Raw genomic sequence first — 15575 nt, forward strand, 5'->3', positions numbered from 1 at the left:
TGTTAGGTTTGATTCCTGGCCAAGGGCACATACCTGGGTTGCAGATTTAGTCCCTGGCCCTGGTCGGGGTTATGCGGGAGGCAACCAGTCGATGTGTCTGTCTCACATCATTGTTTGTCTCTCTTTCTCCCCCTCCCTCCCTTCCACTCTGACTAAATATCAATGGAAAAATATCCTTGGATGAGGATTAAAAAAAAAAAAAAGAAATGCATGCCCTGAGTGGCAATTGATTTTTCTGGAGGTATTTCTTCACACATGGGGCAAATACTTCATGAATCCACTCAATAAAATATTGTCTGCTTACCCAAGCTTTGCTATTAGCCCTCCACATTACATTCAACTTGTTTTTCATGACATTATTTTTCTTGAAAACATGCAGGTTATCAGAATGGTAGCTGAGTAGAGACTTAGTTTAAAGTTCACACTCACATTCCCACACAAAAATAATGTCAGCCAGTCCTTCACTGGTATGTGTCCTAGCAATGACTTCTCCTCCTGTGTTATGTAGGTCCTAGGTTCTCTTTGGCATTTTCTTCCACAGGAGGCCTATCTCATCACAACTGAACACTTGTTGGGGAACAAATCCCTCAGCCTCTGTGTATTGAAATTCTGTCACGAAATTATCAGCAGCTACTTTGTTAAAACCAGCAGCCTCCACATGCCTCACTACACTATGAATACCACTTCTTTTCTTAGATTTATCCAACCACCCGCTACTAGCCTTAAATGAATCACTTTCAGCCCTCATTCCAGGGGTGTCTTTCAGGAGGTCAGCATGAACCATCTTTGCTTTTTCACATATCATTGACTTCAAAATGGTATCACTGGCTAACAGCTTTTTGTGTATCCAAATCGACAACAATTTTTCTACCTCTTTAATTGCCTGTGACCCTTTTTTGTGTGAGCACTTTCACACCCTTTGCAACATCAGCACTCTTTTTTTTTTTTTGTTACAGATGTTTCTCCTTTTTTCCCCCATTGACACCCTCCTTCCCATCCCTCCCACCCTGTCCCCGGCTTTGTTGTCTGTGTCCATCGGTTATGTGTACGTGCATATAAGTTCTGTGGTTTATCTCTTCCCTCCCCCCTCAACCACCTCTTCTGAGGGTTGTCAGTCAACATCAGCACTCTTGATGGCCTCTTTATGTTTTAAAATTGTGCTAATCGTTGATTTCACCATGCTGTACTTGGTAGCCAGATTATATGAACACCTCTATCATAAGCTCCATCATTCTCACAACTTTCCTTTTCACTTTGTGCTATCACTAACTTTCTTAGGACCCATGGTGACTTACTGTATGTATTCAATAATAATAAGCAGCAACAAAAGGAAAAAAACCCCACGAAAATATTCACAGCACAATTTCCTGAGATGTTAACAGCATGAGGTTTAGGGGTAAACTGACTGCATCTCTCCTTTGTTTGTTGCCTGACATACAGGTATCAGCATGAAAGAATTGTTGGGTCTAGAATCAAAGTTTTGTTCAACAGGTGAGACATTTTTTCCGTGAACAACTTGGTAGAAAACTGATTGTTTGAGATGGGAGATGCTTGAGAAACGAGGTTTGACTGTATATGTTTGAATCAGATTCTAGATTTATTGTTGTTTTAATTTATAATATTAAATTTTGAGGGTTCTAGATAAATATATTTAGAGTAGACTTGTGTTTTAGGAAGCAACCATCATTTTATTTATCTCAAAATCTCGCTTATTTTTAATCCCATAAAATATTTGAGTAAGTTTGGATTTATTCAACAAATTATTATTATTTGACCTTTTCTTTCCCAAAGGACTCTGTATACTTTATGGAACTGTACTCCAAAAGGAAATCGAAATATAAAATGCAGCATAAAAAATGGTGTGTGTCAAAAGCAATAAATTGAATGTGAATCATTTTGGTTTTGGGGCTACCTCATGTGTGAAGTTAAAATCAAGGAGTGGTCATGATTTTCTGCAATAGCACTTAATTGATACCATTATCTGAATAACTGCTGAGATGGTACTTTTATTTCTTTTTATATTCTAACTTTGCAACCCTATGTGTTTTCTTAAAAATTACTATTTGTTTTCCTGTGATTTTACATTTTAAAATCTCGAGATAGCAACTCAATATAAGGGAATCCTCTATTCTTTATTTAGCTGATTAATACTATACCATGGCTCATGGATGTATTAGAGGTACTGGAATAACATATTCTTAGGAAAACTAAGTGGAAGGCATGTACTTAAATCTCAGAAAGACCTAGTTAAGGAACCAAGAGTAGCCCAGCAAGTTACTATGGAGCTGAAAATGTCTCATATGTATGCTGGTTTTCCCATTCATTTCTTTTAATATTCAGTTCAAGTGCATAATTCTGTGTTACATTTTTAAAAAGGTTAAGCTGAAACTGGTTTTTAAAAGTGAATTGGGGCCCAGCTGATGGGGCTCAGTGGTTGAGTGTCGACCCATGCACCAAGAGGTCCCTGGTTCGATTCCTGGTCAGGGCACATGACCAAGTTTTGAGCTCAATCCCTAGTGAGGGGCATGCAGGAGGTGGCCAATCGATGTTCTCTCTCATTGATGTTTCTGTCTCTCTCCCCCTCTCCCTTTCTCTCTCTCAAATCAATAAAGAAAAAAAAAAAAAGTGAGTTGGGGCCAGGTTCTTCCAGTAAGTACCTAAACTCAAACTCAGTCTTGAATTACTCCCTGATTTAGATCAAGCATGGTGACATCTGTTTAAAACTGTCCTCTGCAGGTTGAGTATAAAAGAGAATCCATTTATTGTTTTATTGCACTTTGTTAAATACTTGAAGTGAGACAACCTGTGTAAAAATTAACGTTGACTTTAAGCAAAGTAATTTTAACAAGTTTGGTGAGTTATTCACCCATAAACTGTGTACAGGCTTGAATCTTTTCTATTGATAAAAATATAACTTGGTAAATCATATCACCAATTGGGTCTAATAGCATGCCAAAACTGTACTTTTTCTAATGTAGCTCTGGAATAATTGGATAATATGACATTGCATTTTGACATCTCTCTTAAAAATAAGAGCCTTTTTGGGTCAAGGTGGTGGTGTAGGTAAACGCCGTATCGTGTCCTCCCACAACCACATTAAAGTTACAATTAAACTACAGAACAACCATCATTCTAAACCGCCTGAAATCAAGCTAAATGGAAGTCCTACAACTACAAAATTAAAGCAGCAGCCACATCGAGACAGGTAGGAGGGGCGGAGGCGCGGTGGGCTGGTCCCACACACACATGTGGCAGAAAAAATTAGAAGGATACCTTGGCTCTGAAGGTCCTCCCCGAGGTCTGAGGAGGTCCCCGTCCCATACCAGGTGCCCAGCTCAGGGTTCCAGTGCCAGGAAGAGGAGTCCCCATAACTTCTGGCTGGAAAAACCAATGGGAACTGAGGCTGAGGGAGCCCCAGGCAGCTCCTTTTGTAGAGCCTGTGCATGGACTTACTTGGACTCACACCCTCCAGGCTCCAGCAGGGGGCGGCAGCTTGAAAGGCATCAGAGACATATGGGGAGGAACTGAGTTGTTTGGCATTGGAGCGAGGGCTGGAGAGCTGGCTTTCTCCTGGACAGAGGTGCTCTCAGAGGCCTTTGTTCCTTGGTGAGCCCTTCCCTGGGGTGGCAGACAGCCGCCATATCTGGGACTCCAGCAACTTGGCTCACACTGTTTGCCCTGCTCTGCTGATTCCCTGAGGCCCTGCCCCACCCAGCTTTCAGGCCCACCCAAGCTGTTGCCAGTTGCTTTACCATAGGATTGGCCTGTCTTGGATCCTGCTTCAGGTTTTCTAAATTCCTTCAAACAAACAGCATCTAGCCCTGGCCGGTTTGGCTCAGCAGTTAGAGCATTGGCCTGTGGACCAGAGACACCCGGGTTTAGTTCCCGCTAAGGGCACCTACCTCAGTTGCAGTTTGTCCCCGCCCTGGTTGGGGTCGTGTGGGTGGCAACCAGTTGATGTGTCTCTCTCACATCAATGTTTTTCTCTCTTCCCCCTCTCTCCCTCCCGCTCTATCTGAAGATAAATGCAAAAAACAACAACAAAAAAACAAGCAGCATCTGGTCTCAGCTAGCCCCATACCTCTCATTAAGTAATACATAGAAATAAACACAGGGAGGCAGCCAAAATGAGGAGACTAAAACAGGCCCCAAATGAAAGAACAGAACAAAACTCCAGGAAAAGAACTAAGCAAAATGGAGATAAGCAACCTAACAGATGCAGAGTTCAAAATACTGCTTATAAGGATGCTCAGTGAACTTAGTGAGAATCTCAGTGAACTTAGTGAGGGCCTCAAGAGCATAAAAAAGGACCAGTCAGAAATGAAGGATGCATAGTCAGAAATGAAGGAGGCATTAACTGAAATAAAGAATAATTTACACAGATTCAATAGTAGAGTAGGTAAAGCCAAGAAGCAAACCATCGATTTGGAATATAAGACAGCAAAAAACACCCAGTCAGAACAGCAAAAAGAAAAACAATCCAAAAAAATGAGAATAGTGTAAGGAGCCTCGGGGACAACTACAAGCGTGCCAACATTCGCATCTTGGGGGTGCCAGAAGGAGAAGAGAGAGAACAAGAAATCAAAAAACTATTTGAAACAATAATGGCAGAAAACTTCCCGAACTTAGTGAAAGAAACAGACATACAAGTCCAGGAAGCACAGAGAGTCCCAAACAAGATGAACCCCAAGAGGCCCATACCAAGACACATCATCATCAAAATGCAAAAGGTTCAAGACAAAGAGAGAATCTTAAAAGCAGCAAGAGAAAAGCAGTCAGTTACCTACAAGGGAGTGCCAATAAGACTGTCAGCTGATTTCTCAAAAGAAACTTTGTAGGCCAGAAGGGAGTGGCAAGAAATATTCAGAGTGATGAAAAGCAAGAACCTATACCCAAGATTACTCTATCTTGCAAAGCAATCATTTAGAATCGATGGCCATATAAAGAGTTTCCCAGACAAGAAAAAGCTAAAGGAGTTCATCACCACCAAACCATTATTATATGTAATGTTGAAGGATCTTCTTGAAGAAAAAGATAAAATATATGAACAAACAAAATGGCAATGAAAACATTTCTGTCGACAATGGAATCTATAAACAAAATGACCAGGCAGAACAGAAGCATTCTCATAGATACAGAGAACATTTTATTGGTTGCCAGATGGGAGGGGGATTGGGGGAATGGTTGAAGGGATTAAGAAGTACAAATTGATTGATATACTGACAAACCTCAAAGGGAAGGGGGGGTGGGAAGGGATAAACCATAGAACTTAAATGTATATATGTATAACCAATGGACACAGAAAACAATGTGGCGAGAGGCAGGAGGGGGGTGGGAGTGGGGAGGAGGGGGTCAGTAGGGGAAAAATGAGGAACATCTGTAATACGTTCAATAAAGATAAATTTTAAAAAAAGTCTTCGAAAGGTTTTTTTTGTTTTTTTTTTATATCCTCACCCGAGGATATTTTTCCATTTTTTGTACAGATAGAGTGGGAGGGAGAGAGAGGAAGGAGAGAGAGAGAGAAACATCGACGTGAAGGGGACACATCGAGTGCGACCAACCAGGGCCGGGGACAAACTGCAGCCGAGGTACGTGCCCTTAGCGGGAACCGAACCCAGGTCTCTCCGTACCGCAGGCCGACGCTCTAACCGCTGAGTCAAACCGGCCAGGGCTTCGAAAGGTTCTTAAAGGGCATTAATAATATTTATTCATCTAGAAGAGTGGTATTTACCTTTTATTCTTTGTTACTACATTTTTCAGTTTTGACATATTTTTTATTGCTATTTATTGCCCACTTTATTTTTTGGGGAGCACTTGTAATAATCAGCAGAAAATAGCTAAGGAGCATATTAGGTGTATGAGGCTGTTGGAGGATAGTCTCAAACATGCATTCTTTTTTTTTTATCCTCACCCGAGGACATTTTTTTGCATTTATCTTCAGACAGAGTGGAAGGGAGAGAGGGAGGAAGAGAGAGAGAAACATCGACGTGAGAGAGACACACCAAGTGGTCGCCACCCACATGACCTCAAGTGGGGCTGGGGACAAACTGCAACCGAGGTATGCGCCCTTAGTGGGAACCGAACCTGGGTCTCTCTGGTCCATGGGCCAACGCTCTAACCTCTGAGCCAAACTAGCCAGGGCTCAAACATGCATTCTTAAACTGTACTGCTTATAGGTTACACAATTCTTTAAACTTCTTTTTTTGCTTTCTAAGACAGGTCTTTGTTGGACTTCTTATTTATTAATAGTAAGTGGTGTTTAAGAGTATTAATGTCTGCTTTAAACTTTAGAGAAAATTAATGTGACTGATAATTGGTCAAAGAACAGGCAACCAAATAGGTTAGCTTGAACTATGTGACTTGTATAGTCAAAGGAGTAGATATAGAAGAAAGCATCTAAGGTCTAAGGGCATTATGTTTCCTCATTTAATACTCATGATAACCCTATGAGAGGTATTATTATCCCAGTTTTTTTAAACCATGTTTTCTTTTTTTAAAAATATATATTTATTGATTTCAAAGAGAGGAAGGGATGGAGAGGTAGAAACATCGATGAGAAAGAAACATGGGTTGGCTGCCTCCTGCATGCCCCTTACTGGGGATTGAGCCCACAATCTGGGCACTTGCCCTAACCTGGAGTCAACTTGTGACCTCCTGGTGCATGGGATTGCGCTCAACCAACTGAGCCACACCGGCCAGGCATTATTCCTGTTTTATAGATGAGGAAATTAAGGATTAGATAGGTTCATTTCTTACATGTCATAATTTGTGTTTTTTTTTTCTTCCTTTTTTTTTTCTGGTAACGTGCCCCTAGCGGAAACCGAACCCAGGACTCTGGTCCGCTGGCCAACGCACCAACCACTGAGCCAAACTGGCCAGGGCTTCATAAACTGTTTTAGTGCTAGGGACACAAAGAAGGACAAGACACATTTTAGAACTGAGATTTAAGCCTCAGTCTTGCTAGAACTAGAGCTGTACCACGCTGGTGTCATTGTGGGTGCTCCTTCCCTTGCATCCCATGCTCCTTCAGCCATGTTTCTTTCTGAAGAATTTCCTGCAGTTTTCTTCCAAAAGGTCTTACCATACTTCCCAGTGACTACTTTTTTTCTTTTTAAAAATGATCCCTAGTTTTATTTTATTTATTTTTATATTTTAAAATGTTTTTTTTTTATGTTTCGAGAGAGAGGAAGGGGGAGAGAGAGAGAAACATTTATTGGCTGCCTCCTGAACACCCCCTACTGGGGCTCGAACTGTCAACCCTGGGCATGTACTATGACCAGGAATCAAACTGGGACCTCTCAGTCCTGAGCCACACTGGGGTGTGTGTGTGTGTGTGTGTGTGTGTGTGTGTGTGACTCTACCTTTCTTAAACCTGTTTCTCCACCCTCCCCTCCAGGAATTAGCTGATAATTTAAGATATGCTTCTTAGGGATCGTTATAATTTTAGTTTAGGATTCTAAAAATTCCCACTTAGTAGACCTGATAATTATTGAGCATTGCTTCTATGTTAGACACTTTTATAATATTGTATATTGTACTACACAACAACCTTTCAGGCAAAACACTGCCCCATTGTACAGATGAGAAACCAGGACCTAGAAAGGTTAAAAACCTGGAGTCATTCAGAAAATATTTGTTGAAATTTCTAATCTTTGTAGGATGCTGTACTAGGAAAGAGAGAGGCCTCTGAAATAGTCACCTGGCCAGGAGACATGGACAAAAATGACTGTAACTGGCTGTGTGCCTTTCTTTTTTTCCCTATATGGCAGTTTAGCGGGAGCACTTAAACCTACCTGAGAGAATTGGAGAAGGTTTCACAAGGGAGGCTTTACTTAAGTTGAAATTTGAGGAAATATAATGTGTCGGGTCCACATTCCAGGCAGTACCAAGATTTGACATGACAGTATGAGGAAGTAAGAAGTTTTTAAAAAACAGCCAGTAGTTTGTTAAAACTGGACTATGGGCAAGCATAGCTAGAGATTAGGCTGGACAGCAGTAGTGATAATTACTAATTATCGAATTAATCTAATTAATCACTAAGTATTAATCAGTAATAATTAATACTTACCAAGTACACCATGTGCCAAGCATTTTGCATAGACAATTTAACTTAATTCTTGTGATACGCTATGAGTAGGTACTATTATCCTTGTTTTACAGGTAATCAAACTTAGTTACTTCAGACTGGTTAAGTGATTTGCCCAGGATCACAGCTGGTAAGTGACTTGCCCAGGATCACACATAATATCTTACATATAAACCCAAGCAGTCTGGCTCCAGAGCCTGTCTCTTAACCACTGTGAGGGAATTAGACTGTGAGGGGACTTGTGAAGGAGTTGAAATTTTATTATGTAGGTCAGTGTTGTTGTTTTTTTTAATTCAACCCACAGTAAAAATACATTTTATATCATGACCCATCATGTGCATGTGTGCATAAAACTAAGAAAAGTTTTATGAAACTGTATTTTTTTTTTTATCCTCACCCGAGGATATTTTTCCATTTTTTGTACAAATAGAGTAGGAGGGAGAGAAAGGAAGGGAGAGAGAGAGAAACATCGACGTGAAGGGACAGACACATCGAGCGGCTGCCACCCGCACGACCAACCAGGGCCGGGGACAAACTGCAACCGAAGTACGTGCCCTTAGCGGGAACCGAACCCGGGTCTCTCCGGACCGCAGGCCGACGCTCTAACCGCTGAGCCAAACTGGCCAGGGCTGAAACTGTATTTTTATTATGTATGAGTCATACATAGTTTCTATTTTGTTTTGTAAAAAAATACTGGTTGGGACCCACTTAAATTGATTTTACAATTTAAGCTGCAGTTTGGAAAAATTTTATTAGTCAATATGTGAACATCTGAAGAATTTCAGGTAGGGGAATCACATGATCAGGTTTGTGTTTAAAGGTAGGTCACAGTGACAGCAATATGAAGGCTGGATTAGAGAAGAGAGGATCAGAAAGGCAGAAAGACTAGTAGAGGACATCTTAATGGATCAGGTAAAAGATGCCTGAGCTAGGTAGGACAGGAGCATTGGGGACAGAGAAAAGGGAATAGAAAGAAGAGAGATTTAGGAAGTAGAATTGGTAGAACTTGGTGATTGGATGGGGACTATCAGCTAGTACCAGGTAGATAGCAATTTAATTCAAGGCTTATCTGACTCTATTCCTCAGGCACCAAAACTTTGGTTGCTTTTTATAGTCATAAATATACTGCTTTATTGTCTTTTCTATGCCTCTACTTTTTATATAAAAATGTGCTGACTTGGTTTAATTATTTAAAAATGATTTTTAAATTTATACATCAAATTAGATGCCTACCTAATCTCCACATTCCTGCCTCCCCACCCTGCCCCATATCATAAGAATCTGGAAGATTTGCACAGCAGTATGAAAAAGTTCTCATAGCATAATGAGCACTCAACAAATCTTTGTTGAAAGAGTGTGTTGTTGTTCTGTGTTATACTCATCCAAAGCAGAAATTCTTAACATTATGTTAATTAATTAGAGGAATACTTTTGAGTAATTTTCTTTGACTGTGTTCTCCTTAGCTTTCCATTTTTGTAATATTTGATTCCCTGTAGGGAATATTGAACTTTGTTTGTATGATGGTCTTATCTTAAAATAAGGCAAACAGACAAACAAACAATAGTCATTCCTAAGCATGTAATATTTCCCCAGTAAAATTTTAGCAATTTTTCTTTCCACATTTGAAATGTAGATGTGAGATTCGTACTGCTTCTGCCACCCCAGTTTCTCAAGAGAGGTATACAAATAAAAATATATAATTGAGAACAAGTTATTTGGAGAGATTCTCTAGCATTTTAATTGACTAATCACCTTACTGGATTGCTTCATTTAGAAATCACATGTTCTTTGGTCTTCTAGATGGTATAATACAAAGATAAGTATTTATTTATTTGATGACTATGACAATTTTTTTTAATCCTCACCTGAGGATATTTTTTCATTTATCTTCAGAGAGAGTGTAAGGGTGAGAGAAAGAGAGAGAGAGAGAGAGAGAGAGAGAGAGAGAGAGAGAGAAACATCCACATGAGAGAGACACATTGATTGGTTGCCTCCTGTATGACCCTGACCAGGACCAGGGACAAACCACAACCAAGGTAGGTACCCTTGACTGGAATCGAACCCACAACTCCTTGGTCCGCAAGTTGATGCTCTAACTGCTGAGCAAAACTAGCCAGGGCAACTATGACAATTTTTAAGAGACATTGCAATATCTGCTTTACCTGAAGAGATTATATTTGCAATGTAGTTGGTAAGCCTTTTAAAATCTTATGGGAGCAAAGGATTGCAGTACTTACTACAGAATTTTTAGTTTTGCGAGATAGTTTTAAAAAATGAAGAGATGTAAGTGGTAAAAGGTGTGTGTATGTGTTTCCCAGTTACCAAAATAAAGAAAAGAATTGAAGAGGATAATAGAGTTAGGCTCAGAGTTCTCTTCTTTTCTATTCTATTAACTTGCTCTTTGACCTTGGGTGAGGGACTTAACTTCTTTGGTCTTAATAAGTAAGGATGCCTGATTAGGTGAGCCTAAAGGGATTCTTTAATCCTAACACAGATATCATTTTCATGTAATGCATTATAAGTAATTTTTGTTATTTTATTGGGCAGCTTGTATAAAATTATAAACTCAAGTGTAATGAATTTGCTTATTCTCACAAGGGTTAAGGGCTTAAAGTGAAGAAAAATAGCCTTCCATTTCCTTTCAAGGACGTTTACATAGTTACTTCTTACATCTTGATGAATAGTTTATCCTGCATTCCTCTTAAACAGGTCAGTATGCTTTTAGTCCCATTTTTCTCATTTGTCTTCTTTTTCCAATCCAAACTGCTGAGTGAGGTGAGGGAGAGGTAAGGATGTGTTGGGGACTCCAGAGTTGGAGGAGGGAAGAAGCAGTTAATGTTGAAGTGTTGAGGTGGGATGGGACTGTTCTAATAATTTGTTAATTCTGAGTTGTTGCCTGCCAGCCTTAGTGTGAAAACCTTAAGTGATAAGTACCCATAGTAGTCTATTCTCTCAAACTCTGTGAACTGAGCCTAATAGTGTCAAGAACATAGACAACCAGTATTGGATAAATGAGAGTCAGGGAGTTAAAAAGTCCTAGAGACCATTGTCTAAATCCTTCAACCCTGTGGATAACGCATCTGTAGATCATCTTGTTCTTTGTGCCTAGATAGTACAGTGATAGCAATCACAGAAATAGGAAGAAGGAATTACTTTTCTTTGATTCAGGCAGCAGCTAATAATCTTAAACGAGGTCATAGGTTATGCTGAAAGAAGCAAGGCTATGTAAAATGCTAAGTTAAAATAGTAATGAAAAAGACTGGAGTGCTATTATGTTATAAGTAATTTAAGAAATTGATATAATGCATTTACCTGGCATGTATTTGGAGTGAATAGGGGAAAGAGGGAAGCGTGAAGGGCTGGGCCCTGCAGAGGAGAGAAAGGAACTACTTGAAAGACGTGCTGCCAACTCTGGATTTCCTACATATATATATTTCCAAAGATGACAGATTTTTGGAGGTGTTTATTTTGGAACTAATCTGTATTTCCAGCTGTCCCCACTGTATCCTGTATCTTGCACTGCCAGAATTCTGCTAGCTGCCATGAAGCAGGGCTGTGGCAAATGGCCAAGTGTGATAAAAAAAACCTATTTTTCATTTTATAACAGAGTATGGATGTCAGCATACTTTAAAGAAGTATTTAAAGATAGATTGACTGGAGTAGAAGTAGTAAAAACCTACGGAGAAGATTGAAAGTTTATTATTTTTTTTTGCTGTAAATGTATTTCTTTTTTAAACCAAAGAAATCCCCTTATGTCTGTCTCTGTCAGTTTCTCTTCTTTTCCCCCTCTTTCCCTGATCTTTGAATGCTGGTGCTAGTAGCACTGAATAGACAGGATAAATGAGTTTTCTGATCAGGAAGAGGTGGTGGTATTTTTTTTATTTTTAAAGGGATCCGTATACTCTGTGTGAATTACATGTATGCATGTTAATAGCTGGGTTTTGTTTATTTATTGTGTTCTTGTTTTAACCTCAAAGAAAATGAAATTTTTTATTTATTTCCAACTCTGACTAAAGCTTCAAAACAAAAGGTTGTTTAATCACTGTTGAGATGGTAATTACAGTATAACAGAATTACAGTATAACATATTGCAGAATTTTGGAATATTCACTTATGAGATGGAGAATTGAACTCCAGTCAGTTCTTTTGTAACTTTAATTTTAATATTTCATTCTGCATTGGCGTTTGAGTAAGAATCAAGTTCATAGCTTAGCCAAGTGCCACAAAGTCAGGTGAGTTTTAAATATATAATAGCTTTCTTTTTAATGATTGCTAGAGCTTTTAGCAGTAAAAGGGGGAAAATGAAAGGCAACTATAATAGATTTCTCACCTAAAATGAGTATTTTTGGTAAGATTCAAAGTAGAGACCAGCGGGGCCCTGAGTTGTAGATCTGAAGGTCACATCACAGCCAGCATAAAAAGTAATAGCACGCGTAGAAGAAAAGACAGAAGATAACTATTGATAAGTAGGCTCTCAAAGAAGCTCACTTGGAAAGGCTCTTCCATCAGCAGAGGGTTTCTTTTTGGGGGTCAGGGGTAAGGGGTCCCTTCATAAGGAAATTATACTGTATTTAGGCAAATATACAAGGGAAAAAGTCTTTTTAAATTATGAACTATGTCTTGTCTATAAAAACAAGTAGAATAACGTATTTTGTTTAGCTTGAGAAATTAAAACTGTAATTGCAGCCCCAAGTATCCTTCCTATTTCCTGTTTTCCCAGAAGTAACATCCTCTTCAAATTGGTATTTACCATTCCCATGTGTTTATGCTATATATGCCTTATATACTATTGTAAGCATGTTTTAAACCTTATTTAAGAAGATATTACACTGTATGTATCCTTATGCAATTTGTTCTCTTTGCTTAATACTTTAAAAAATAATGAAACTTTACTCATTTTTTATTTTTAACTTTGGTGTTTTGTTCTCTATTCCACACATTTAACCATTCTCCTGTTGACTGAAAGTCTTTTTAGCTGAATATTTGGGAGTGGATAGGAAAGAGGAACATATTATATCATTTTTAAAGTTAGACTAGGACCCACAGCAGAGCATAAAGCAAAGGTGAGAAGTGAATTCTGATTGTGGAGTCTCTCAATTTTGAGATTTAAAGGAAACAAAAAAAATTTGGTTAAACAGTATTACCAAGGAGTAAAGAGAGGGCCTCTCTGAGCCCCTTCTAGACTTAGAATTTAATGCCTGTTTGTTGAGCACCTCTCCGTGCATTTGCTCAGTACTACATCAAAATGGAGTTCTCTGTGCCCTAAAAGCTAATGATCTAAAAGTGACCCAGAAATAGGTGAGGGGTAAAAAATGGCAGAACAATACAGCAGCCTTAATCATACCGTCTGTGCTTTACTTTGCTTATAAGTCACTGGCTTTCAATGTAATATAGTTTCATGTCTTGAGGTTTTCTTAAAAGATCATATAAAGATTTTCTTCCATGGTAAAAAAATAAAAATAAAAATAAAGTTAGACTGGGAATGTTGTTTTGACTTTTAAAATAGCCAGTTTCCTTTTTTGCTGAGGAATGTTCTCATTTATCATATTCCTGGGAAAACCCTTGTCCTTCCCAGGAGAATACGGAGCAGAGTAATGTTTCATTACACAGATGAACATGTTTTGTGTAAAATGGAGAACAACATATGCTGTAATACAGTGAGCTCATGAGGGATTGAGCTGCTGCAGCAAAATCTTGGTTTACTGTATTAAAATTCTCAGATTTTTCAAGTGCAGACAAGCTATGGATGGAAACTTGTTGACGTTTATATATTGTTTCATTCCTGTGTGTTTGGAATAATTTGCAATTTGGGACTATCTTTATTTTGTAAAACAGTATGTATCTTAAATGGTAAAAAGACTGTTCTTGAATTGTGTCTTGGTATTGTGGAGCAAAGGAAAACAAGTTCTAGGAATGAGGGTACTTCTTTTTGAGGCATGTAGTTGGTGTGAAATAAATATTTCTTTTAATAATAAATCTTATATATGTATTTGCCAGTGTATATTCTTACATTAATTTAAAAAGGCAATCTCTGATAAATATTTTTTCTTCCTAATTTCATTTGTAACATCTTTCATAATGGTTTGAAAAATTTTGCAAAATATACAGCACAGAGCTTCAGTCAGGTTGTCCCTTCAAATGATTTGCTATAGCGCATTAACCAGAAATGCTGATGCAGCAAGGGAAACACTAATAAATGGGATGATTTCCAGGGACTATTGCCAAGGCAAGGCAAACAAGGCAAAATTGAGAAGAAAATGTTAGGTACCCAACATATAGTCTGGCCAGATAGACCATTAACAGTGAATATCCCATTCTAATTAAAGTAATTGAGGCCTGTGCAGTTTGAATCACCAGACTATCTTAAAAATGTGACCCAACTTTGCCCTGGCCAGTTTGGCTCAGCCATTGGAGCGTCGGCCTGCGGACGAGAGAGTCCCAGGTTCGGTTCCCGCTAGGGACACATACCAAAAAAAAAAAAAGTGACCCAACTTTAAGCACATTAGAACTATGGAATAGTGCAATAATAATCTTTAGGCTAAAACTGATTTAGAATGAAAACTTAAGTTATTGGATAAATTCTTGTGCTTCTTCCATTGTGGTTCTGAAGGAAAGGATGCTGAATGGACCTGCAAGTAAAAGAAGAGATTTTTTTTTTTTTGGTAGGAATGATTAGATAGAAAGAGGAGAGAGGTATTGTTAATTGAGAATAATTTTTGTTTTTTTTTTTTTTACTATTGGCGTTTTTCATGCAAATCACACAAATATGTTTTGTTCACAAATTGTTACCCACAAATAATGTAGATATGGGGAGAGGAGGTAATGGTTTGTGAACAGGCTTTAAAAAAATTATCATTGTTCTAGTTTTTGAATGATCTCTGATTCAATTTGCTGAGTCAGGCCTTTTGAACCACAACTCCTAAACCAGAGTGTTATGTGGCTAGGCAAATGAATCAGACTTTGTTAGTGCACCAAGATTTCTAAGTTTTGTAAATTTGTTTCTGAAACTAGTGGAAGTTCCTGAATGACCCTGGATAGCGTGAGTCTCCTATTGCCAGGGTCCCCTTTCAGAGGTGGGGAACCATTTTTCTGCCAAGGGCCATTTGGATACTTATAGCATCATTTAAGGGCCATACAAAATTATCAACTTAAAAATTAGCCTGCTATATTTGGTCAGGCTAATTTGGTGAGGCGTGTGATGTTAGCTGGTATTGATTTAAAGGGCCTTATGCGGCCTGCAGGCCAGACATTCCCCTTTCTTGCAAGGCTTAAGTGTTTAAAAACATTTATTATTCTTCATTGTTTATTATGATTCTATCTGTTTTTCTAATGCTAGAAGCATAGAGATAGGGTGAAAAAATGTTCCCTTCTTTAAAAATAACTTTTTAAGTATTGGTTTATGAGTTGTTGCTTTAGATTTTCTATTTTTACATCTGTATGAACTTACTATATGGTATCAAAGATTCAGTATTTTTTTTTCTGACAAAAT

General features: G+C 38.5%; 1 protein-coding gene across 12 annotated transcripts in view; it reads left to right on the forward strand.

Moving 5' to 3' along the window:
• The window catches only part of MCU (mitochondrial calcium uniporter), a 275222-nt gene that overhangs the window by 3650 nt on the left and 255997 nt on the right, over positions 1 to 15575 (forward strand). For all 12 annotated transcript variants that reach the window (XR_004959979.1, XR_004959978.1, XR_004959983.1 and 9 more), the window contains 4 exons: positions 1441 to 1491; positions 1792 to 1859; positions 8161 to 8216; positions 10685 to 10795. The gene's annotated coding sequence lies outside the window, so the exon portion shown is untranslated. Of the gene's footprint in view, positions 1 to 1440; positions 1492 to 1791; positions 1860 to 8160; positions 8217 to 10684; positions 10796 to 15575 lie in introns of those variants that run through there.

This window comes from Molossus molossus, unplaced genomic scaffold, assembly GCF_014108415.1.
Source record: "Molossus molossus isolate mMolMol1 unplaced genomic scaffold, mMolMol1.p scaffold_m16_p_17, whole genome shotgun sequence".
In the NCBI taxonomy this organism is placed as follows: domain Eukaryota; kingdom Metazoa; phylum Chordata; class Mammalia; order Chiroptera; family Molossidae; genus Molossus; species Molossus molossus.